This window comes from Haemaphysalis longicornis, unplaced genomic scaffold (genome assembly GCF_048455015.1).
Source record: "Haemaphysalis longicornis isolate Haplotype H1 unplaced genomic scaffold, Haemaphysalis longicornis Haplotype H1 scaffold_6, whole genome shotgun sequence".
NCBI classification, from domain to species: domain Eukaryota; kingdom Metazoa; phylum Arthropoda; class Arachnida; order Ixodida; family Ixodidae; genus Haemaphysalis; species Haemaphysalis longicornis.
The window spans coordinates 119,471,024-119,497,063 of NW_027526407.1; the positions used below are offsets into that span (position 1 = coordinate 119,471,024).

The 26,040-nt window shown below is 46.2% G+C and overlaps 1 protein-coding gene across 2 annotated transcripts in view; it reads left to right on the forward strand.

Annotated features, from left to right (window-relative positions):
• The window catches only part of LOC144141137 (TNF receptor-associated factor 3-like), a 115,566-nt gene that overhangs the window by 34,227 nt on the left and 55,299 nt on the right, over positions 1–26,040 (forward strand). The gene's annotated exons all lie outside the window — the stretch shown is intronic.

A 26,040-nucleotide genomic window follows, 5' to 3' on the forward strand; every position in this document is an offset into this window, starting at 1 on the left:
CATGGTCTTGTCACTAGGAGCGTCATCATGTTCGTTTTTTTCTGCATGAAACTTCACATGAGGGTATGCGCTCGTCCTGTCATACTGTTTGTGTCCCCTTTGCAGATTTGGGCTTTTTGAAGGTTTCGGCATGCAAGGATACAACACGGGAACGAGTTACCCGGCACTGGTCAGCGCATGTGGGAACGGTCTCGCTTGTATAGTTATTTAGGGTTTGTGGCACTAGCCACGCGATGGTGGTTTTCTCGGTGGAAGGATTTTATGCGTCATCTTCCATATTGCTGAAGCGCTCAATTCGAAATGTTTGCCACAAGCAACAAACCTATCTGTGGTTTTCAGTTGACATTAGCCCTATTCTATTGGTGGTAGTGTCAGAAAACCTATTTTTATGGCTTCTTTTCAGTGGCTAGTTTTTATTTCCAGATACGATTAGCGAGGAGAACTAAATGGTTACCTGTGGTGCCCTCACTAATATTTCGTACAACTCCTGTGTGAGATTGCAGACGGAAAACGAAGCACGGGACGTTTGCGAGCCTGAGCACCAGCGACATTGTGTTTTGCAGAACCGACGAGTTCACCAGGAGCGATGTCGTTCAGTGGTCATTCTTCTCGTTTTTGTTTCAGCTCGAGGATCAGCACATACCCATATGCCCAAGGGTCCCTGTGTACTGCTCCTTCAAGACACTTGGCTGTACCTTCTACGTGAGTCATCACAATATGGCCTACTATTTCCCGTGTAAACCGCAGCAGATAAAAATATTTTTGCCTTGGAATAGGAAAAATGAATGAAACTTGAATCTATACTTCCTAGCCATTTAAAAGCAATCGAAAATTGGGTAATTTACAAGAAAACAAGGTGACTGGCGAAATAAAGTGTATCTCAACTATCCATGTACACTCTGATATATGAAATAAACAAGTACTCATTACTAATTGCGAACGGATTGTAAGCCACGGAGTGTCTATATTGTCACGAAGACAAGGACGATGCAGTTGTCTTGAATGAGAAACACGTTTATTGGAGCGAACTTGTGCTCCCCTAACAACTCCAAAGAATACAGAGGCGGCGAAGCAGCGGTCAACAAAGTGGCTTGCACAGGCGAGTGTCGTCGAATCGAATGCCCCGGCGTCCGCACTGCAAGCTGTTTAAGGGCGAATGCACTTTATAAGCGACCCCAAACCATCCACCGCCGGCGGCGGCGGCGGCGGCGTCCGCAGTGCTCCTCCATATTTAAAAAAGAAACAGTATCCGGCGCCAGGTTTCGATCCGAGGACTTCGCGGCCGCAGCGCGACGCTCTACCGACCAAGCCACGGACGCGACGCTGATATCAGTGTTAGTGACGCGCCTATATCTTTAACGCATTCAAACTACGTCGTCAGCGGCGTGCGTTGGCGACTCAGCGGCGTTATAGCGGCTTGATAACTGCGTGGTGTACACGTGATACTACAAACCCGATGGAAGAGATGGAAGAGAAGGCGGCGAGGCGGTGGACGGCGGGGGCCGAGCGCAAGCGCCGCAAGCCGGCCGAAAACCGTGCATTCGCACTTTCACATTCTCCCCCTTGGGGAAATGCGGGAGAATTTTTTATCTTTCGGCGCGCGTGGTTCTCGAAACGTCGATTCGCATCGAGAACATAGTTGATCCAAGAAGATTATTCTGGGCTGTTCACGTTAGATCGGAATGCTCTCCCTATCACAACAGATAACACATGCGGCACAGAAAGAAAGAATGGAACGCGCGCTTCCCTTGGCGAAAAGATAACACAGACCGGCGCAGCCGGGCGGTAAAAGCAAAACACAAACAAACCCAATGCATGGTTCGCGGCATTACCCCCTTCTAAGAGTGCATCGACCCGAAGCTAACATAAGCGACAGTCCGAACAAATGAAAATAAAAGTTCGTCATCGTCCGTAGAAAGGTTTTAAGCGAACCACATGGATGACTTCAGGCCGCGCGCGTTGTCGTGATGTGCCGGAGTCACCATCGGGGATCACTTCGTAGGTAAGTTGGCCAACCCGTCGTAAAATCTGGTAGGGTCCAAAATACCGTCGCGGGAGCTTCTCACTGAGTCCGCGTCATCGGATGGGAGTCCAAACCCACACACGATCCCCTGGTTGGTACTCGGCGTCTCGGCGTCGGAGGGTGTAGCGGCCCGCATCCACCAGCTGCTGGTTCGTTATACGAACTCGAGCGAGCTGGCGGGCCTCCTCCGCACGTTGAAGATATCCGTGGACGTCGGCGTTGAGGTCGTCGTCTTCTACGTGCGGAAGCATGGCGTCGAGCATCGTAGTCGGCCTTCTACCGTAGACAAGCTCGAATGGCGTCAGCTGCGTCGTCTCCTGGATAGCCGTGTTGTACGAAACGTGACATACGGGAGCACTTCGTCCCAAGTCTTATGTTCAACGTCAACGTACATTGACAGCATATCTGCGATTGTCTTGTTCAGACGCCATAAGATAAAAAGCCTGCAGTGCGGACGCCGGGGCATTCGATTCGACGACACTCGCCTGTGCAAGTCACTTTGTTGACCGCTGCTTCGCCGCCTCTGTATTCTTTTGAGTTGTTAGGGGAGCACAAGTTCGCTCCAATAAACGTGTTTCTCATTCAAGACAACTGCATAGACCTTGTTTTCGTTACATCTGGTGGAGGTGCTGGGTACGCACCCTTCATGCGTACTACAACCTCGGGAAGCCGCCAAGCCAGTCCAACGAGAGCCAGCCTCCGCCTGCAAGATTTACCACCCGAGTTCAGTTTGATGCCAGAAGGGCCCAAGAAAAGGAACGCTGCAACGAACACCATGGTGCAAGAAACAACGTCGCCAATCGTCCTGCAGCAGCCCCGGGAACCGCCATCGTTCCGGGGAGCCCCGCTGAAGACCCCGAAGAATTGTTAGAGAATCTGGAGCGCGTCCGCATCTTCAACAGGTGGGACGACGAAGAAACTTTCCGGCATGTCTTCTTTTACTTAGAAGATGCTGCTCGAACTTGGTTCGAGAACCATGAGAGTTCTTTGACCGACTGGACTCGCTTCAAAAGGGAGTTCCTTAAGACATTCACTACCGTTGTGAGAAAAGAGCGAGCTGCGCTTATGCTTGAAACTCGGACACAACACCCCAACGAAGGGGTCGTGATCTTCGTTGAGGAGATGAAGCAACTATTTCGCCGCGCGGACCCCGAAATGACGGAAGACAAGAAGTTACGCTTCTTGATGCGCGGTGTGAAGGAGTAGCTGTTTTCTGGACTTGTCCGCAACCCGCCCAAAACCATCGCTGAATTCGTGACCGAAGCCAGCACGATTGAGAAGGCTCTCGAAATGCGTGCTAAGCAGTATGACCGGAACTTTGTTGGCTCGGCCAGTGCGAACTACGTCGACAACATGCGGATTCCGGCTGATAGCCTACGCGAGACCATCCGCGCAGTAGTGACAGAGGAGCTGCGGAAACTTTTCCCGACGACGCCGCAACCCCAAGTCGCTTGCCTAACTGACGTGATCCGGGAAGAAGTTCAAAACGCTTTGGGAACTTCTGTGGCATCCGAAGTACACTGCGAGCCCCAAGCTATGACGTACTCCGCGGCTGTTCACCGACCCCGCCCTGCTCCAACACGTCGTCAAAAGGCACGTCGTCAAGAGGCCTCGCCCTACCGCCGCCCATTGTCGCCCGCCCGACCCCCGGTAGCACAAACCCAATGTATGGTTCGCGGCAATATTTATGTTAGGATTTACACGTGCAATAAACATATTTAAGCATTCCAATTGCAATATTCATTTTGTTTCGATGCGTACTTTTCTAAGCTACAAATACCACACAAAACGGAAGACTCCATAAAAAGCGCAAACATTCAGCCATTTTTGTAGTCTTTTTTTTTACAGTTCGTACCTTAAAATAACCAACAATGGGAAGTATAAAACAGGACAAGCTGGAAACCTCTGAGCGTTGGCTGCTGCAGTATACCCTCATTGCACGTTAAAAGAATGTCGCATGTCCCATGGCGTTCATATCTCGCTACTCACAACGTGTAACAGTAATGACTGTACAGGCGTCCACAGAATAAACCGGACCAAGCGAGCGGCGCGCGATAGCTATCGGTGCGACACCTTCCGGCCCAGCGCCTGCTGTAGAGATAGCGGAGGGCGCATGCGTGTCCCTCCCTATAGTTTGTCCATGTCAGTTTCCTTGACTGCGGCTGCAGCACTCCGTTCCTCTCGAATGCGACGCGCGGCGGCGCTTCGCGCGGCTCGCCTACCGAGCGGGCGTGATGCTTGGCAGCAGCCGGCAGCGTGCGCCATGCGCTGATGCCGTGTATCTGTGCGTTCTGGAACGCAAACTGGCGCTGAGGCTGCGATAAAGATTCACACATGACTGAAACAGTCCTGGTCGTTATGCGACGAACACACTTGATAGCAAGAACTGAATACAGCGAAGGTTTATTCGGGTCGGAACAAACAAAAAACATCGGTGATTGTCCGAGTGGTTCCTCTTATTATTTGTGTGTGAAGTTTCCATCGTTTTTGATAACTCCGCGAATGTGTCGGGGGAGCGACTCATTAAGCGACTTTACGATTTCGGGATGGGGGCGCAGGCGTCCCCATTCATCTTCCACTGCCTGCCACAACTCGTCCGCCGTGCGACCGCAGTCATTTTGTTTGCCGAGATTCATCTTCATAATCCCCCACACATTTTCTATCGTATTTAGGTCTGCCCGCACGGAGGCCACCGCAGCTGTCGCACCGCGTGGTCCTCGAGCAGTGAGGTCACGGCTCGTGCTGTGAAGACAGGGCTTCGGTCCTGTTGCAGGATGAAGCACCCGTCCAGGACGTAGGGGAGCAGACTTGTCGAAATGATGTTACAGTACTAGGAATAATTGAATGGCCCAGAAATTCTGACGAGGGGTCCCAGGCCGTCCGCACTCATTGCGCCCCATACGCTGACGGAGCACCTCCCACTGGAAAGGACGCTTTGGATGTAGCCGGGCTGGTATTTAAATACCATCGGGCTAAATACAGAAATACATTCAGGAAATATATCTCCGAGGAAAGATATCTTCGAAGATGTTCGGAGGGTATACTAGATAAATCAATGAAAGGACATTCGCCGTGTTTGATAGGTTACATCGAATGAAATTACTGGCACATTTTTTTTTAGCGGAAGGCTGCACCCCCACTGCCACGTAGGCGAACAGTATCCTGTATAAAACTATGCATCAATTTCATCCTCTTTCCACATCGGGAATTACAAAAGCCCCGTTAGCCGATGCGGGTTACCTGAAGTGTTTCGTAAAAAAACCGCGACAAGAAACGCTTAACAAACGGTGCTAATAAAACTACCATTAAAACGTTTCAAATGAACCCAGATGAATAAAATTCGCAGGGACGTTGTATATCGGTTGCTCCGTAATATAGTTATTAACAGGTAGTTATGCATTGCTAGACTTAACAATTACGCTTAGCCTTGCACTCGGGACCCCCGAAGGAATGCTCGGCAATTCTCACATTAAACCGTGCTCCCGATTTGACCTCTTACACATTAAATTGAGAACGACTCAGCGTGCGATGGAGCGGAAAATGACAGGTGTAACATTATGGGACAAGAAGAGAGCGGAGTGGGTCAGGGAACAAACACCTGTTAAGGACATATTAGTAGACATTAAGAAAAAGAAATGCACATGGGCAGGGCATGTAATGCAAAGGCAAGATAACCGCTGGTCATTAAGGGAACAGAGTGGATCCCTAGAGAAGGCAAGCGTTGCAGGGGGCGGCAGAAGGTTAGATGGGCAGATGAGATCAAGAAGTTTGCAGGGATACCTTGGTTGCAGTTGGCACAGGACCGAGGTAATTGGAGAATAATGGGGAGGCCTTTGCCCTGCAGTGTGCGTAGATAGCCTGATGATGATGATGATGATGATGATGATGATGATGATGATGACTGTAGTAGTTTATATATCATCTAGAATGCACATTACCAGCTACGTTTCACAGTTTAGTTTCGTACCTGCAGCTCATCGGACGCCAAACACGCCGCTGTTGATCCCAGCGAGTGGAGAAAGTCGATTCGTCTGTGAATATAACTTCCTTCTACTCGTCCGTTTTCCACCGCTCCACTGCCCGGGCGAACTACGGCCTTTCCGGCCTCTGGCGGTCCGTCACGCGTGGTTTCTGCGCTGCCTCGCAACTCTCGATTCCCGCTTCCTTCAGTCGTCTTCCAATTGCCTCGCAAGAGGCATTCAATGACAGCTCCTGTCGAATTTCTTTTGCAGACAGGAGGGGATCTGCCACAGCGGCTGCGACAATCAGTAGTTCCTGCTCCTCACATGTGACTTGAGGCCGCCCGCTGCGCTCTGCGTCAATGAGTCTGCCCTGATCATCGCGGTAAGCTTGAATAATGCGGCTTACAGAAGTCCTAGACCTCCCGGTGAGGTGCCAACTTTCCCACTGAGTAGTCCCTTCAAAGAAAAGTCGAACGATGTGCCTCCGTTGCTCGATGAGGAGGGGGGAAGGCATTCTTTACGAATATGACAATGCAGGACGAGTTACGTGCTTTATACGCTTCATAGCTATCACTGTCCAATGGGTGACATGGAAGGAAACGCCTCATTGCTTTTCGATAGCAATTCACTCACACCGACAGCTGTGTATTTCGGTCTATTTTTCCGAAGCGAATAAACTCTTTCCTTCCTACTTTCTTCCCTCCTCCCATCTTTAAACCGCCTCTCATAAGCCGCACGGGAAAAATCGCAATTAAAAAAAACATCGCTGTTTTTAGTTCTGTCAACTGTGTGTTTGTCGCATAACGACCAGCACTGGTTCAGTCATGTGTGAATCTTTATCGCGGCCTTTCTTCGACGCTAGTTTGCGTTTCAGTCAATAAAATGATAAAAAGAGCGCCGAACTAACATTTTCAGATGAACGCACAGTTACGCGGCATCATCGCATGGCGTGCGCTGCCGGCTCCTGACATGCATCACGCCCGGTCGGCAGGAGCGCCGCGCAAGGCGCCGCCGCGCGTCGCATTGGAGAGGATCAAAGTGCTGCAGCCGAAATCAAGGAAACTGACATGCACAAACTCTAGGGTGGCACACGCATGCGCCCTTCGCTATCTTGACAGCAGGCGCTGGGCCGGAACGTGTTGCGCCGATAGTATTCGTGCACCGCTCGCTTGGTCCAGTTTATTCTGTGACCGCCTGTACATCTGCCACCTGCCCCCCCCCCACCACCCCCCCCCGCCGGGGTAGTTTCCACCCTTCCGTTTGTCCGCCCGGATTAATCAGGGCAAAGAATAATGCTGACGTCATAATTTTATAAAAGTCTCTTCACATGTTTTTCCTCTGAGAGAATAATCTTGGTCTCAAAAATCAGCTGTCATAAAATCAGATTGTTCGGACTTGCGTTAACACCTCTCCGTACGTACTCTCTTAAGAACTTAACACACGACGTCAGAGCCCTATATTACGGCTTGTAACATCGCTCGTTGGATGTCTGTTAACAAGAAATCCCCGCGACTGGAAACTGCTTATGGACACGGAATAAGCGCCTCCCTTCTTTACTTCATCGCTTTGCGTAAAAGAAATTTTGTATGGGATCCCAATTCAAGATACGATGTAATCTTCCGTTTTTTGTCATGAATTTTTGCTGTTGTCCGTTATTAGCCGCTGGCTGTTCCCTATGTTCGAAAGATTGTTCAATACAAGGAGTGAAATTCGAGGAATTCAATGCAAGGAATGGGGCGGTGCCGGCATTGTTTCTTCTGGAGAGGTGTCCGAAACTTGAATTTAAATCACACCTTGACCTAGTGCATGCGATTTTACGTATGTGTCTATGATAAAAAGTTACCCACATGAAAAATCTGGTGCGGACAAGCATCAAAATTCCACCGTGCGTTAAGAAACAGTAGTGACAAGCGAGCCCGACTGAAGCCGACGACAATTGCACGAATCCCTAAGCCGACTTCACGAACACGCGCTTCGCAGCGCCAACCTTGGTGGCACTCAGCGCCCAGAGAAGTTCCCACACATAGCCTCTCGGTTCTCGTCGCAAACTGGCTAGCCACATAAGAGGGTCACCATAGCAAAAGCGCATGCGCTCATCTCTTTCTAGAAGCTGTTCTCTTTCTGTCACGGGTTCGTAGTGCAACTACCAGTCACATCGTTATATTAGTACGTGTGCATACGAACCAAGCGACGACTAGTGCACAGCTTTTCCACGGCCATGGTTTCGCACTGCTACGCATTTACGTTAATAACAGCGCGAAATATTTTCATTATTTTGCAGTTGGCCTTGGGATGAAACATTCTGGCTATTGCAGTTCTTTTGTTTTTAGACCATTTGTAAAATTTGTATGAAACATTCTGTAAAGGTACTAAAGTACTATCGGGGTTTTAACAAGAACATTTGGTTCATATGTAGAGTTTATTGAGAATATCAGAACCCTGTTTCTATCAGAATATCAAATTCGACTACGCTATTCGACTACTGTACTAAGACTATTCGACTATGGTACTATTCAACTACGGTACTAAGGGAAAAATTTTACGCGTCACTGGTTGCGACGTAGCTGCGCGAAAGCGCACTACAGGTAAGCTATGTTTATACCATGAGTTCACAGAAAAGGACATTAATCTTACCAAACGCGCAGACAGGAGGTCTTTACTGTATAGCTCCGGAAGACACATTCGCATTCTAAAACGTTGATAATGTTGAAGAGCGTTAGATAGTCGCATTCCGATCGGTCAGAGTTTCTTTTTGATTCGTTCTGTTCGACTTTGGCAATTTGGAGTTAAAACTTAACGAGCCTATATTTTGGAATTTCCTTCACTCATTTTGTCAGGAAACAGCTTCGGTTTTACCAACTTTCTCTTAAAAACGAGCCCTGGATTTCTTCTTAAGTTCTGTTTTGATGCGACCTGAAAGGTGTATTTTGAATTCGGGGTTGTTTTCGCACCATGAAAATGTATGCCTTCTCAGCAAGGAATAATTTATCCCTAATTCTGCCTTGTACAGGGAGCCCGTCGAGCGGTGACAGCTCATGAGGCGAGTGGAGAGCACACTCATTTACTGGTTCGGGAAGTATGTCTCGTAAAGGACGAAAACAAGGTGAGAATCTAAATGTTTGCCAAACTTTTGCTATAGATCATGAAAGTTAAATGCGAGGTTAGCGTACCATGAAAATGGTTTACATGGCAGTATCTACGACACGCACTGCGCTTTTTCGTTAGTAAGCGTGTCAAATTTTGTCGGCATGTACGAACGACACAAACACTTGCCGATGGGGCAGCACATCCCACATGCTTGGCGAGTGAACGTCGCTTACACTGATTTATAACGCATGTAATAATATGCTCAATACAACTTTACGTTTGTGCATAGTTTTAATAAATTTATATTGCTATTCAAATCTTTGAAGTATACAATAAAAGGGTACAAAAGCTACCTCCCTGCGAGGGCCTTGTGCGAGGCAAGGTATCAGTCAGAAACAATCAGAAAATTTGCCCGGGCTGTTGTGGTAAGTACATAGGTACTCAAAGAACAGCAACAAAGAATACGCCAAATATTACAGATACAGAAAAACAAAGTAAATTAGCAGTGTGAGGACAGGTATGTTTAACTTGGAGGGCGTGTTACCCGTACAGGACAATCGCGTAGAAGTGACACAATTGATACTTTTCAAAAATAAAAAGAGGAAAATGTTATATTGCCTTAGGGGAAGAAGCAGACGCCCAAAAGGCAACTGAAATAAACTAAAGTAAACGCGCAACGCGAAAGCTCACCCAAAATCGAGTTCAAACTAGGCACATTCACTTTTTTCCTCGGACGGCTTTCGCTACGTGGCGTCAACTTCGGCGTTCCTAGATTCTTGCGTGGTGGTGGCCGCGCTTTCTGGCCCTGACGGCGTATCGTGCATACGACGAGACTCGAGCCGTTGGTAGGCTCGAGCTTCGGAGGCAGCAGATTAAAACGGCCCAGTAGCGCGCCCACGGCTTCAGCCTAGGCTTCATCCAGGAACAGCGGCCCCCATAAAAGGCTCTGTGAACGGCAGCAGTGGGTCCTCCTTGACAACTCTGCAAACAGCACCTGCCCAGTTTTAAACACGTCCTTGGGAAGCGGGGCGGGAACCACCTCCTACCAGTTGTCTTTCGGCTCTCTCACCGATGCTTCGGCGCTAGCTGAGCCTCGCCATCTCTCACTCTTGACCGCCACGCATCGCGTCCTGTTGATGCTGCGTACTTTCCCTTCCTCCTCTATCCGCGAGTTTGTCGATGTCGTCTGCTGATTTCTCTTTCCTAACAGGATGCATGTTTTCCAAGAAGGCGCATTCGGCTCTATCTTGTCCCTGGTCAGCCCAAATTTAGTGGTATGCAACTGAGGATATAAAATTTCTGGCACAGCCACACTGTTCTCGGCCTTTTTTATTCAGTATCGTTTGCAAACCTATTTGGAACCAAATCTTTGGGGCCGCGTTGGTGTTGTCAACGGTTAATGAAAACTCAGGTGGAAAATCGATTATTCATTCTCAAGGTATTCAGAACTGCTGCCAGCATGGAGGAGGTGGGATTGTGGCCACTCGTCTAAAGTAGGCAAGTAGGATTACGGTATACAGCAGCGCTATTATCGCACACATTATGGTTTAATTGTTGCACTTATGATAAGCCTTGTTTGGTTGTTTCGCACTACCAAATGATTTTCCAGGGATGAGCGCCAATTTGCCTTCCACAATGTATAAAACACCAGATTAAGAATATTTATTTATTTATTTATTTATTTATTTATTTATTTATTTATTTATTTATTTATTTATTTATTTATTTATTTATTTATTTATTTATTTATTTATTTATTTATTTATTGTTTAATTTATTTATTTGTTTATTTCAACATTTTGTTAAGACATACATTGTTTAGCATTGGAGGGATGAAGGCAACAAGCGGCCAGACTTAGGCTGCGTACGCAGTTTAAGCAACAGTTCACTCGGATTCAGCTGAATAAATTTAAAGTTTACCTTCTAGTCGATGGTTTATCCTGCCCTGAATGCAAAAAAATGGAGCTCTTTTCAAACATAAATCAGACGCTATCGTACGAAGCCCAATATTTAGCAGCAATATAATGATTCTTTGCTGCATAACGATATCACCATTCAGGTACACTACTCTAGAGAAAAGGCGACACTTGCTCCCTATTCCTACAACCACGAACATCATTTTAGTTGCGCCCTGCTCTCTCTCCGGGCATACGTGTGGCGATGTTAATTCCAAGCAACTCAACGTCAATTAGGATTCATATCAGAGAAATTACAAGTATAGTCAGGACATTTGATGGTGATGGAAGTTTGCCTAGATACGGTCGATGGATTCAGCAGTAGATGAAAACACACTTTCCCCGAAAAAAAATTGAGGCGCAATTAAGCCGGAAATTTTGACCTAAAACCTTCGGCTATGGAAGAAAGTCGGGGCGTAAACACCACTTTTGCTTTTATGATAAAGTTACATAAGTACATGAACAAGTCACTGAATGTAATTTTCTGGTGCTGAGAACCATATAATCTGGTGGAATCTTGTAAAGAAAACTTGGGGTGTATAGTTGTTACCTGTATCGTTCAGAAAAGAAATTCATAAGACCATCGTGTACATGTATTCGTTGAGCGTTGTGCACGCGCTGTCATCAAGAAAGCATTCTAAAACAATCTGATAAATCTTTTAAAGGTTATAACGATGGCATACGGCAGAAATCTTGAAATAAATATTTTTCTGGGTTCCAGACCACTGTGTAATCGCTGGAAATACGGCCGCCGATCAAATAGCTGCTGCCGCTGCCGTCAAGAATGCAGTCGACATAACAAAAGTACCTTACACTGACCTCAAGGCACACATACGAAAACAGCTTCGTAACACGTGGCAATCACACTGGAGTGATCAGACAGACAATAAAATAAACGTAATATAACCACAAGGACCGTATTCATCTGGCTCACACAACAGACGCACTGAAGTCGCCCTGTTAGGCTACGGATAGGCCACACACGTGTAACACACTCCCATTTGCTCACTGGATCAGAAATGGTTGTCTGGAATATTTTGGTCAGTACATAAGCACTCGAAAAGCAGCAGCCCACAATACGCAGGGCATCACAGGCAATGAATGCTTTTGCATAGTGAAGACAGGTGCTTTTACTTGGCCGCCATGTGACTGGTAGAGGAGAATCCCGTTGAAGGGACACCGTTCATACTTTTCAAAAATAAACAGAGAAAAATATTATATTGCCTTAGGGGAAGACACTGCGAGGCAAGTTCGACAACCACCTTAAAGTGGCAGTACGGCTCCAAAGGAAAGCTTTACAGCTTTCCGAGAAACTTTGCAGTTCAAGAAAAATTCATCCTAGTCCAGCCGCTAACGTAAGAACACTGCACTTTAAGTGGTACTTCTTCCTTTAAATTGTGGTCGCAATGTTCTTCGGAAGTCTTGTTAGTTGGGCCACAGACGGGAAACATATGACTAAGGTTGTGTTACTTAAAAGCATCATGAAGCTAATTTCTGCTACCCGGACACTGAATTACAACACACCACTAAGCAAAACACAAATTACAAGCCTGGATGCATGAAACACAGCGCTAAATAAAGGTTTTGTTAAAGACTCGTTTATTGTTTTTATATCGCTATAAAATTTGACGTTTCTCTGTTTCAGATACTTAGAGAAAGTTTGCAGGCGCAAGAAAAAAAATACGAAATGCGAGTGGTAAACACCTCTTCTCCTATTAGACGACTTGTCGTTCACGGCAATAAATTGTAACCATGCCTTGTGCTACGTGGTTTTCCTTTTTTAGGTAAAACTCCAAGAAGAGCTTGGCCATGTGAAGGAGCACTGCAGTAAATTGGATGAACAATTGCGTGAGCAAGAGCGGCAGCTTCAGGTGTGTATTATACTGGAAATGTACTCGGGCCTGTTTTATTTCTGGTTTCCCAAGGAGGCGGTTTCGATTCTCTGCTCCAACGGCCGCTTTTATGATGCAGTCAAAAGGTGACAATTCCGTATGTTCGAAATTTTGGCACACGGGAAAGATGGGGTAAAAAAAAAAACAACTCCGGAGCCATCCACTAAGAGGGCCCCTCATCACGTGTGTAACGTCGGTGCGTTAAACCTCATAACGAGAAAATTTTTTTTTTCAGGTAATACTCTTTTTATTTATTAGCACTCCGATGTGCATGTTGTAATACTGGCAATACCGCACTAAAGAGCTGAAGTAAGATAGAAGTGTAATCTGTGACCATAGAAAAAAAGAGTCGTGATTATAATGCTATTGCGTTATAGAGGCCTTTTATCATCGGAGTATTCCTACGTTCTTTGAACCTCGTGATGGGGGCAGATAGTAGTTTCTTAGTGCTATGTAGCTACCTTTTCATCGTCATATTTGTTAAAATTCTAAAATGAAGGTTATAGCTATTTCTCTTTTAAATGCAGAGCATTTCTTTAACTCACGATGTTACCCGTTCTAGTTGTCCGTAGTAGTCCGCATCCCTCCCCCTACACTATATAGAAAAAATAATACTTACCGGCGCCTGGTTTCGATCCCACGACCATGCGGGCGGAACGCAAGGTACATGGTGCTCTACCCACTGCGCCACAAAGCCCATACAGAATGGAGGGCTACGAACGCGCCTTATATCCTTGACTCATTCAAACTACGTCAAGAAGCTGCTGATACAACGCATTCACTACCTGTGGGCGGAACGCGAGGTACATGGGGATCTTCCCACTGCGCCAAAAAACCGACACAGAATGAAAGGCTACGAACGCGTCTTATATCCTTGACTCATTCAAACTACGTCAAGAAGCTGCTAATACAACGCATTCACTACCGCCAACTCCCCAAACACTAAACGTTAACGCAATACACCCACCCCCTATGCGACGCATTTACTCGAGTCCCCCTCGCGGCGAGATGGGCCCAATTTTTTTTTATAGAAGAAAAGACACAAATCCGTGCGGATCAGGCAGAAAACCCCGAGCGCATGTTATCGTGTGCCTGGCGGGGACCGCCCGGCGTCGTCACGACTTGCGTGTGGGCTGGATTCACATAAGGAGCTCCCGCCTCGGTGGCTGTCGTCGTGTAGCGAGCCGCGCGCCACAGGTCCGCGAACCCTAGACGATGACGACGAATCTGTCAACCCATCCCTTCCCAATCCGCATGTGAAGACGGCCACCGGACTACCTGATGAGAAGTGGAGGTCGAGGACACGCTACAAGGAATTTTCCGTACGCGGTTGTGTCGTCAGGAGACGAGAACGAAACGGATGACGACGATGGCTACTGAATAAAACGCTGTGCCTACTTTACTAGTCTTTGCTTTAAAGTGCGGTGAAAAACAGCTCTGCACTGCTGAGGGCCGGCTGCTGTCTGTCTTCTCGGACGCACTGTCGGTGAGGGGGGAAGCGCAGTCGGCCCCCAGCTCTGCTGTTTGTCGTGCCTTGCTCCACTGGTGTAACCTGCGGCAATTATTTTTTTCGTTTGCTTCATTTTCGAGCCGTTTTTTTTTGTTTCCTCGCTTGCGCGAACGTTTCCTCTGCTCGAGTGCACAAAAAACTTTTCGACTCATATTTGGTATACTTTAAAACCTTAGTGTTGTCAGCACCACACTTTTGTAGGCGCACTAAAAATTTGGCACTATATCGAGACTGTTTGTGCGTTTATCCCTCTGAGTCCTTCACGTATATAACTGTATCGCATAAAAGTGGGGGGCAAGTACTTCCTCTCATTCATGCCTGCACACGAAGTTATCACCGAGCAAGGTTTCACAAAAATGTTCCCGGGACAAAACATGCTGTTTAAAAAACTAAGCTCAGCATTAGCATTATATCCTCATCATCATCATAATCGAATTCAAATCTAGTGAACAAAGGAAGCATGGACCATACTCTTTTAATCGCATTGTTAGTGTATGATTTGAATCTGTCATTTGCTCTCAAGTATTTTTTTGTGCACTGCCCTCAACCTTGTATCTCGGAGCGTATTTTAGTTGCATAGGGCCCCTTGCCCGGATAGCTGAAGCACGTGAATGATTATGACTGTTTGTTTCCTTTAAAGTGCCGGTTCTAGCAGGTCGTGTTAAATGTCTGATGCATCATTTATTCCTGCGTATGCTGCTTAGGCCGAGAAAAGCAAGCTTCTCCTCGGGCAGTTTGCTGTTCAACAATTTCGGGCAGTAAGTAACGCATTGGAACTGTTGCAATATTTTAAAATAGTATTTTATGCAGCCGTAACGATGTTTTGGCTTCCTTCTTTCAGAGGCAGGAAGAAACTATACTGACCCTTTTGCGGGAACTCCACCTAGACCAGGTATGTTGGAGTTTTCGATGCTGGAAGAAAGTCATGCGTTTAAGAAAAAGTAAAAATATTTTTCCCACTCTATGATAATGCCATGAAGGCCGGTACAGACTGTTAAAGTATAAATAACTTATTATTGCTAATTGAGGCACCTGCGTGCACTCACCTAAAAACCCTGAAGACAACTGAGAATCTGGTTTATTTTTCAAAACAAGCCTTTGGTAACCAGATCACTCCATTCCAACCGAAAAAACTTGCTTACAACAAAGTGAAAACACGTTGAAAAATGCTCCAATTGCTTGGTACACGATGTCAGCATTAATAAAATAGAAGGAATAGTAATGCATTGTTTTCCCTCTGTGAACTGGCCGTTTGCGCACATTTCCATAGGGTTAAATGGAATCAAACACCCTAATACAAACACACGGTGATGTTTCTTTGCGGTGTGTTTTGTGGGTAGCCAGAAATCTCCGACACACATAATTTGACGTCATAAATACCCGAAAAAAAAGTAACTAGTTAGTCCGCACAGCTTCATTTGTTTTTTTTTTTTAAATATAAAAGTTTTTGCACTTCCTGTAAATTTGGTTGCATTGTCTAAAAACAAGAATAATTAATTTAACCAAATAAAGTTGTAACTTGTGTTTGCCTTTCTTTCATCTTCATGAAAAAAATGCTTAAACAACGGGGACCCGCTAGAGACAGGAAACACTTCACTATGTTGTCTGTAACCTTCCAGCTATTTTTTTAGCACGTTCATAATCAAGATAAATTAGTGCCATTTTGGCTGAGCTTGCGACCTGTTGCAATACATTTCTTTGTTATGAGTTTTATTGTTTCACGTATGAACTCGTATCAGATTGGCTGCTCCCTCGTGTAGAGCTCCAGGCCCATATCGCCTTTTTGTTCAGAAATTTCAGTTTATCGATAGTTGTTTTTCAGTTTGCACGCTTGAGTTGAAGTTCGTGGTCGATGTCCCTCAACCATGGTCCATTTCATTCGGTCGCATTATTTGCAGGGCCACAATTTGCAACACAGTGGGTCTTTACTCTCGCTGTGCAATGCATGTGAAAATGCTATCTTCACTTTGGATTGCAATGAAAGCGACACGTTATAGCCCCGCGATATAACACAGCAATTCTACTCTTCCAGATCAGTCAGGATGGAGCGCGATGAACACCGCGAATGTACAGTCGCCAGCGAAAGTTGCCGGATGTGCAGCACGTGGCCGAAAGGCGCAAAACTGCATTGTTGCGACATCCACAGCCAGCGGGCGCCGGGTCGAGGCTCAAGGAACTGGCGTGCTAAGCATGCTTTGCGCATGCCTGTCCTTTATTAGTTACGGGGCATCTCTGATCCCTGCCGTGCCCCCGACATGCTTTCGAGGTTCGCAGCAGCCGCTGTGGCACCGCGTGACCATCGCCGTCCTTCTGCTATTACTGGTGCAACAAAACACGTCGCCCGCAGCCCCCGTTTGCGCTGCGCACAAAGTTGAATAAATCTTATCTTCCCCGAGGCGCGGCTGGTTGAGCACCACTTATGCTGTAATTTTTAACCTAAGCACCGATAAACTGTAAGCTGGCCCAGAATTGACATTCACCGCTCATGTCTGTAGCTACCGCAATTGATGTTGGTGCGTGCTCTGACCATGCCGCCCCGCGCTCCGGAGGACTAAAGAAGGCATATCACCCGCCTTACGGGCAGCTCTAAGTAGGCAGTGACGCAAGTGGAAGTGGAAAGGTGCGAGTGCAAGTGGCAAATGGCACGTGGTGAGAGCAAGTGGCAATAAATTAGAGACTGAGATGAGTGCGAAGCACTTTTACGGGCCTCCGCTATAACAGAAAACAAACTCAGAACTGTTGAGTGCAGAGCAAATACTCCAGTTGGTATACGTTTTTCCTATGAGGACAAGGGGGTGCACCAGTTGTAACAGGCGGAACACACACCTAACTTTAAGTGAAGAGAACTGGGAAACAATTTAAAGTCCTTCCAGTCTGTGATGAAGGATGACAAGCCAGCTGGGCCGAATTCGAGAAGGTCGTGAAAGAAACTGTTTGTGGGTAAGATTTTCGCTTACTTCCTAGTTATTCAGGTGAATGCAAGCAATACGGACTAATGTTTTGTTCTATAGGACAAACACGGGGCTGAAACTGTTTCGCAAAACGTTGTAGTCGTCTGCGCGACTAATTATCATACAATTTGGTCAGGAGTAGTTCCGACAAAACGAGGGTTACAGCCGTTTTCTGTGACCATACCTCCTCCTTTGCATGTCATGTATTGACAGCAGACGGAAATTCCATATCGTTTACAGCTTCCCTATAAACTGCGGCAAGTAAATGGGCTTCGGCGCGATGATAACGCCATGCTCGCGGTCAATTTCGGTATGATGTTTTTACATGATACCTACTTTCGACAAGAAAGTTTGCTTTGCCGCAATATTCACGAGAAAGTTTACTTTGCCGCAATATTAAATTCGACGGCGCGACTTGTTTCTATGCACCCCGTCACCAGACGCAGTTTCCGACAGGTAGCCTAAACAACTCCTCGAGCAATGCATGACTTGGAAGATAAGATTTATTCAACGTTGCCCGCCGCGCAAACGGCGGCCGCAGGCGACGTGTTTTGTTGCACCAGTGACAGCGGAAGGACGGCGATGGTCACGCGGCGCACAGTGGCTACCACGAACATCGAAAGCATGTCGGGGGCACGGGAGGGATCAGAGATGCCCCGTACCTAATAAAGGACTGGCATGCGCATAGCGTGCTCAGCACGCCAGTTCCTTGAGCCTCGACCCGACGCCCGCTGGCTGCAGATGGCGAACCAATGCAGTTTTGCGCCGCTCGGCCACGCGCTGCACATCCCGCAAACTTCTGCTGGCGACTGTACGTACCCCCTTGGCTTCGATGCGCTATAGGCCGAAAATACATTTTTTATCCCGCCGTTAGTGTTTACGACTTCATGATAAAGAGCATGATCACGGAGTTTTGTTTTTGCAGGAACGCATTTCCGGCGCCGTCAGGGCATTCCAACTCGGGGGCATTCGGAGGTATGAGATACCACAGGGACCCCTAAGTGTTAAAAGAAATTAGCCTCTACGGTCGACTTGAATGTCGTGAACAGACACCGAAGCAGCAGTTTCGTATTACCTCTGAAAATGGCAAAATAAAAAACGCTTCTCCCAGCCCCTAATCGCTTACTTAAGCGTAATTCCTTAATAGATTGCTAATTAAAATCTGAAATGGAAAATCAAGGGATCTTTATACTTTTACAAGCACTGTCGACGCAGGTATTAGGCCTCTATTCAGTTTCCCCATTACGACTTGTGAACTGAGAATATTAAATAGGATTTAGGTGATTGGTAGAACGTCTGACCGTTTTTAAAGCGACAGCTTTATTAGTGGCACCGATGGCATCTTCTGAAAAAGCTAAGAAATTTTCTTAAAGACCTGTGGGTCGATCGAAAAGCTCTGATAAGATCTGTGTACACACGGCACGTTTTTAAAATGAGGCTTCCCTTGTGTCAACACGGTTACTAAGAGTTTCGCGAAATTGGAACGGTTCTATATTTACAAATTACAATACCCGCATTTATCATGAAGAAGGGGAACAAAAGTATAGCGTCATCTCATAAAAGACGTATCGGTATACACTCACATCGTTCGTAGATACGTTTACTTAGTGCACAAAAAAATCGTCGCATAGCTTCGTTCTCTGTTTACGATTTGGATCATTGAGGGTTTGGCGGTCTATTCGACGCAGTTTCACCAAAGATTGGATGCACTATTGCTGCAGTATTGGTGTTAGAAAGCTTTGGCGCTTCTTTCCACTTTCGTTAGGAAGGAATGGCAAAGTTCTTTAAACGAGCATCGAGGAAGGAAATTCAAATGTAAGTAGGTGTATCAGAAAACTCTTGCGTATTATGTGCTTTACAAACGAAATACAAATCAGTCAGAAAACGTCATTGAGTAAGCACTATGCGTAGGCAGTGGGAGTTGATCTGTTCACACATTTTTGAAATGCTTTGCTTTGCTTATAACGCCTTACCAGTGCGCACAGTTTAACAGCAGAGCCTGCCCTAAATGCGGACCGCTAGTGTCAACACCTGGCCTAAAGCGGCTGTACCTGACCGCACCTGTCGAACGTATTGGCATACGGAGGTGGACCTTGCAAGCTGCTTGTCCGGAGCGCCGTCACGCCGTCAAGCGAAATGACAGAGCAAAGTGCGTTTCAAAGCACCAAATATATTTGTACAATTTTTATTAGAGGCGACGCATCTCTTTAACTCGCCTTATCAGCCGTAGTCGGCGTAGTCCGCACGTCTCTCCCCCATTCTCCTCGCCGCGCCAGCTCCGCGCTAACGCCGCTCTCTCACCGCAGCGCCATCTGCGTTTAGCGCTCGCTAGCGCTCGCTCCCGTCGCCGTGCCATCTGTGTGTCAGCGCGCGTTAGCACTCGGTTAAGCACATGCGCTGCTCTCTCTCATTCCGCTATATATAAACGCGGTAACTGCGCCGCTCCATTCAGTCGTTCCGCCGCCGTTCCACCGCGCCGCTCCGCCGATGACATCCGATGACCACAGATGATTTGAATGGATACTATGTGGGTTTCCGTTGCGTTTCCGTTATGTTAGCATGCCCATTGTTGTTATGTTTCCATTTTGCGCAGCCTGTCCCCCCCCCCCCCTAATGTGTCGCATCTACCCATTGTTCCCCTCGCGGGAAGATGGTGTAAATGTTTTAATGTTGACCGCATAACAGTCGGTGTTTGAGCACGTCTAGACACTCTATCATTAGCAAAAGTTCAAGAACGCCAGAAGTGCTTGTACCAACCGTTCTCTGTCGTCTGGCGTATTTTCCGTTAAGGATACACTATCGAGCTAGTGGCGGATGTGTGTAGGCGCAGGGGCGGCAATTTCTTATCCTATCTTATCGCGCTCAACTTTAGAATACACGAACAAGATCGCGTTGATCTGGTTCCTTGGCTTGGAAAGTGTAGGGAGAAATAGCACTGCCCAGTGGTATTGATCTGTGGTAAACATCCAGTAGCTATTTATTTTGATTTACACGAAACTGTTAGGACTTGTGCACAAAACTGATCCACTGTACAAGATAATCATGTTTTATCGTGTACATAGACTCTGAGTCTTGTCGAAACTAAGTAAACGTTGTGGGATAAGCAAGTCGGACTAATTGCACGCTAGCAAGTGATTCTGGTTCCAAAGCACCCCTAATTCAACCTCCGCAATTGTGGCCTCCAGTTTCAACCAGGTGCGAAACGACCTTCTCGGTTAGCCGTTTCCTATTTCACCTGTGCCTATTTCATTCCGTTTCTTTTTCAACCTCATCATCTGTTTCGTCCTCTTTCAATAAGGTAAAAAACAACTTTCACGTTTCTTTATTTTAAATTTACCCTTCACGAAATAACCTACCGAGTTAGACTCGGGTGACTGGAACCAAAGCATGCAAAATTGCTCCGTTTGCCCAAATTCCTCAACTCCGAAATACGTGCAGCTCACGTCTGTGCAACGTCTAGGAAAGCGGATCACTAACATTGTGGAAATGCACTGCCCAGTACAGTGAAGTGTTTTTTTTTTTGTTTTAACGCTTAGCATTCTTTGCCGATTACCCCCGCTACGTACTACCGTGTAACGCCTCACATTTGCACAAAGCGACTTACGGGACGGAGCTCACACACTTAATCTTTAGTGGTGCATGGAGATAATCAGTCCAATGGTATTTTAAAACTACAAGTGCAGCAGAACTGCAATAATAAATTCGAAAACGTGCATCTTGCACATCTCTCCCAATGGTGATGAAAAAAGAAAAAGCCCTGGAACGAACCACGGAAACGAACAAAAATTTTCTGAAGTAAACAAACTACGCAATCACGTCTATTACCGCAAAATTAATATTTTGTGGAAGTAACACCTTAAATCATAAAACAGCGCATCTGAACATCGTTGGCGAAAAGATACAAGCGAGTGCTAGGAAGTATAAAAAAGCATGTAAAATAAAATAACCCGAAGTTTTTGGATACTCATACCCAAATCAGGCGTTAAAGAATCATGTTGAAGAGAAGCGGGGTGGGATGGCTGCACCTTAGACATGCAGGAAAGCCATAAGTGGACATTTTATCGAGTTTCTTCATGCTTCCTCCCTTTTTATTACTCCTCTACATTTCTCAAACGCTAATAGGGAGTCGCCCTACAAAATATGTGCGTAGAAGCGAGTGTTCACATCAGCCACCCCAACAGAAACAAACTGCACGAAAACCCCAGGTGTGTCATTTCTCAATGTCTTGGGTATGTCTGGAACTCCGATTCCGTAGCTGCCAATTCTGGTTCGAGCGCACCGAATCCACCTCAGGTATATGCAAATTCTAACAAGGAACAATATGTACAGTAAGCTCATTTTCCGACAAAAATCGCTGCTTTGAAGGTAAAAGGTTTCACAGTTGTGCATGCCCGTTACCAGGATGAACAATTATGAATAGTGAACAATTGTGCTAAAGAACAATAGTGGATATGAACAATAGTGGTAATGCATATTTTCTTAAACTAGAGCGAGTGGAAATTATACGGCTCCAAATGGGGCTGGCCTTCTGGAGTGGGTTGAAAGGGGAAGGGCTTTTCGGGAAAGTGTTCAAAAAATGACCGCAAACGGGAAGGTTGTTTCGGCAACGACCTCACCCGCGGCGTGCTCAAACTGGAAGGGCGTGGCGGTGATGGTTTCAAACACCTGGGTTTAAACGGGAGTTGATTGTTTAGGTTGATAATCATTGGCCTCACCACTAAGGCATGTAGCTCTTTTCTTCATAGAGATGACTGACCACTCATGTTTCCTATGCCACGCAGGATCAGAACGAAGATGTTGCGGCACCGACGCAAGACCCAGAGCTGGAAAAAAGGACTAAAAATACAGAAGAAGAAGGGGCGGGTGTGTGAAAAGCCATCTTGAGCAGCATTTGAAAAACATTGCAGACTTGGTGGGACTTGTTTTTTGACAACTAAATGCGCTCAAAAGCCAGGCGATTGTGAGGTTTACGTACTGGCTGTTTATAATCTTTGTTGGGTATATTGCAGAAAGACAACCGTTTCCCTATAACCGATGCAATTTTCCTCCGGTGCCTGCCCTGGAAGGATTGTTTTCATTGTGAAAAGAAATATATATGTATAAAAAGAAGAGCTGAATTGTGTGACAGACTAAATCGTTAATTCCCATCCGAAACCGCGGGCCATAGAGGCTTTAGGTAGTGCATTTATATGAACACGCTGCGGTGGCTCACTGGGTATGGCGTTGGGTTGCTAAGCCCGAGAATGGGCGTTTGATTCATCGCTGCGGTGGGCGCTTTTCTGATAGAAGCGAAAAACAAAAACGCTCGTATGTTGAAGATTTTGGCCGCACGTTAAAGTTCCCCAGGTGGTCAAAATAAATCTGCAGCCCTCCACTATGGCCACCCTCATCGCCTGTGTAGCGTCGGTGCATAAACGTCATATTCAATCAATCAAGGGCTCGAAGAGCTTGTATATTTGGGACGTTTTCCCCTCGTGAAAGGGAAAATTGTGTTTTCGCAGTTTCGGGACTAAACTAGGTATTCTAATAAGATACAAAATAGGAAGTTGCTTCTATTACGTAGCGGTGTAATAGTGCAAGCCATGTAGTGGACATTTCTCTGTTGCATTCCTCCTCCGGGTAAATGCCACGATGCTTAAAAATACGAGTGTTACAAGAAAGACAACAACGTCAAGACGCGAGACGCCTCCTGCCCTCCTGTCTGCCCTCTGGGGCAGACGCCACCCGCCAGTAAGCCCGTACACACATGCAGCAGCAAGCAGCCGACAATGCGCGGGGCACAACGTCCCGTACAGAGAAGTACCCTAAGCCTGGAAAACAAGTGTCAGTGTGGAACACGGTTCCTCGCCGAGGTCAACCAGGGAATGTTGCTGCGACGCTGCTTCCGCCCATAAACATTCTTGCCCTGAATGACTGATGTGAACTATGAGATTGCTCCTAAAGTAACAGAGCATCCCCACGCGCAATTAAGCGAGTTGAGGCCGTCCCTGTGGCACACAAGAAGTTTTATTACACTCATTGAACTCTATCTCGGACACGCTGCGATGCTGTGCACAAGCGTCGTTTTTTCTGTTTTCCGTTTTGAGAACCCACTCTAATTTATCGAGACGATGCCTTTTAGGAAAGGGGTGGACGTAATGCTCCAGTGCTGTTACTGTGCAAACTTATCAGAAAATGATACATGGCAGTTTATCGGTTACATTCCGCGTTTGAGTATGCGCTACGGTGCCTACGAGTGCCCCATGAAATAAGGCATGTTTGAGGAGCGACGAGCGTCCCATGTCGGTCTTTGAGTGCTTCTGCATTGCGGCTAACTGTGTTTTTCTCACTCCACGGATACGGCATAAAATCCACATATTACATTTTACGCGTGACAATAGGCCGCGACTGAAACCTTTTAAAAGTAGTCTCCCGTTTCATCGAAAACCAACTGCCATGATGCGAACATGCATTTCGGTGCAAGTATGGTGTTCTTACAGACTCCACAAGACATATTGGACAAGTTGATATCTTGGATTTCTTTTGTAAATAAATGTTGTTCCCACCAATAAACAGAAACCGCTTTAACGATCTCAACCGATGCTGCTGCTAAACAGCTTAGAAAATTATTTTGATATTCCTCGTCTAACAGACACGACTAACACACAGGTGATGTCTATGCCTAGTCACGCTGTTGGTTGTGCAGGTTTAAAACTTCGAGAGCACCTTTCTGTCATGCTGTAGGAGGCGCGTGTGTCAGGGTATTTTATAGGGTCTGAGAGTACAAATACACGCATATATTTTTTATACATTTACCGCTACATTCCTTTGTTCATATGTAAAACTGGTTTTTTGCTGGTATAGGTAACTCGCACAACGTAGAATGACTGGTTCACTGGCGTAATGGGAATAAGTTAAATTGGGGTGAATTACTTGTTTGCAGATTTCTATAAAGTGTCAATCCTTATTATATATCTATAATTTTGTTTACCACTATTACCCACCCAAATATCCCAAAAAACCGACTCAAATTCTTACCCAACAAAGCGTAAAAAGGTGGTGGGATTAGGGAAATCGCACCAGTTACAAAATGAAAATGGGTAATACATAATACTAATACTCGGCACATGCTAGAACGAACACTTTGAGATTTTCAGAGTACATTCCTATTATGGGACATTATACCAATTCCGCTCTATTAAACAAAGGGTTCTGTTCCGCGCTGATGGCGTCTGGCCCGAGACCAAAAGCTCTACAGGAGAGCCAACTTTTTCATGAGGCCCTAAAAGACGCTTTCGGTGGCAACAATCTGACCTGGGTCTCTCGCGGTATGAGGACAACGTCTATCCGATTGGCCATTTTGACCCAGTAGAAGACGCTCGCATTTTAAAGCGAACTCTTCTTTGCCCCACTGATGGCGACCGCCCACAGCGAAACACACCGCAAAAAAGCCAACGTTCTCTGACGATGAAGATGATGACGGGTGAAGTGAAACATGGTTGAAACGAGAACCTTCCTCTGGTGGACAACCAAAGTGTTGAAAGTGCAAATTCAGAGATGGAAATAGAAAATGTTACGCCAGAATAGCTACCAAAGGACGTCAACTTCCCCAACTTCTGTCTACAGACAAATAAACTCAGGTGCACAGTGAACCCTTCAAACCTGGTAAGTTTCCCTAGTGAATACGTTACGAAAACATTTCAAGGTCATTGTCGTTGTCCTAATACGAGCGAGTTCAAAAGTTGACTTTCACGCCTGGCCTTTCGCCGTTAGACGCTGGTGCACATAGCCCTTGCATTGCGACCATTACTCAATCCATCATGGGCTGCCCTGTTAGGCATTGACCAAGCACGACTCCTTCATGAAAGTAGACTTTGATTCGACTCAGTTTGCTGTGGAAAAAAGGTTCGTGTTTCAACCGTTTTTTTCGTTGGACAAAAGGCATTTAATTTTTTTTATACCGGCCTAAGACGTTAAAGCGAAACCCGGGTATCTGCTTCCTCCACGGAATTTATTAATGAAAGAAGACTCCAGTTGTCACTGTAAAATAAATGCACCGCTTCTATTTCTTCTCGTGCGTGGTACTCTTTTTCTCCCCCTCTAAGTTATGATGAGTCCAGCAGAGTTTTTATCAATTACAATAAATGTTTATTCACTCACACCTATCGCGCGGCATCTGTAAGGACAGCACGCGTTGGCATTTCTTGTATGCTTTCAGAAAACCGGTCCACGTGTATTTTAGTAGCAAACATTCTCTTACTTTTTCTACTCAAGCAACCACACCAATGAGGTCGTCTTTGTTGATTACCGCCAGGGCACGATTATAACAGTGTTCGACGGCAAAGCTTCTTAGTAAACGGCATAAAACACTTTCAAGAGGTAATGCCCAAATACAGGTGAAGTGTCTCTATTTTAATAGTACCGCTCTCGCGTAGATTAGTGACTGTCTGTTGGAGCAGTGCGCGACGTTTTCAGCAACATACACCTCCGGCAGGAGTCCATGTTACGTGTTATAAAACCGTGACTCATAGTTACGCATCACACATACTGGGATAACTCTCATGATGCGTAGGAATTTGTTTCGTCGCACCAAGATCGTAAATTTGTCTGTTGAAAGTCCCAATAAATCTAGAATTGCAGCTGTTTTCAGCATTCACAATGGTAAAACCATATTTAATGAC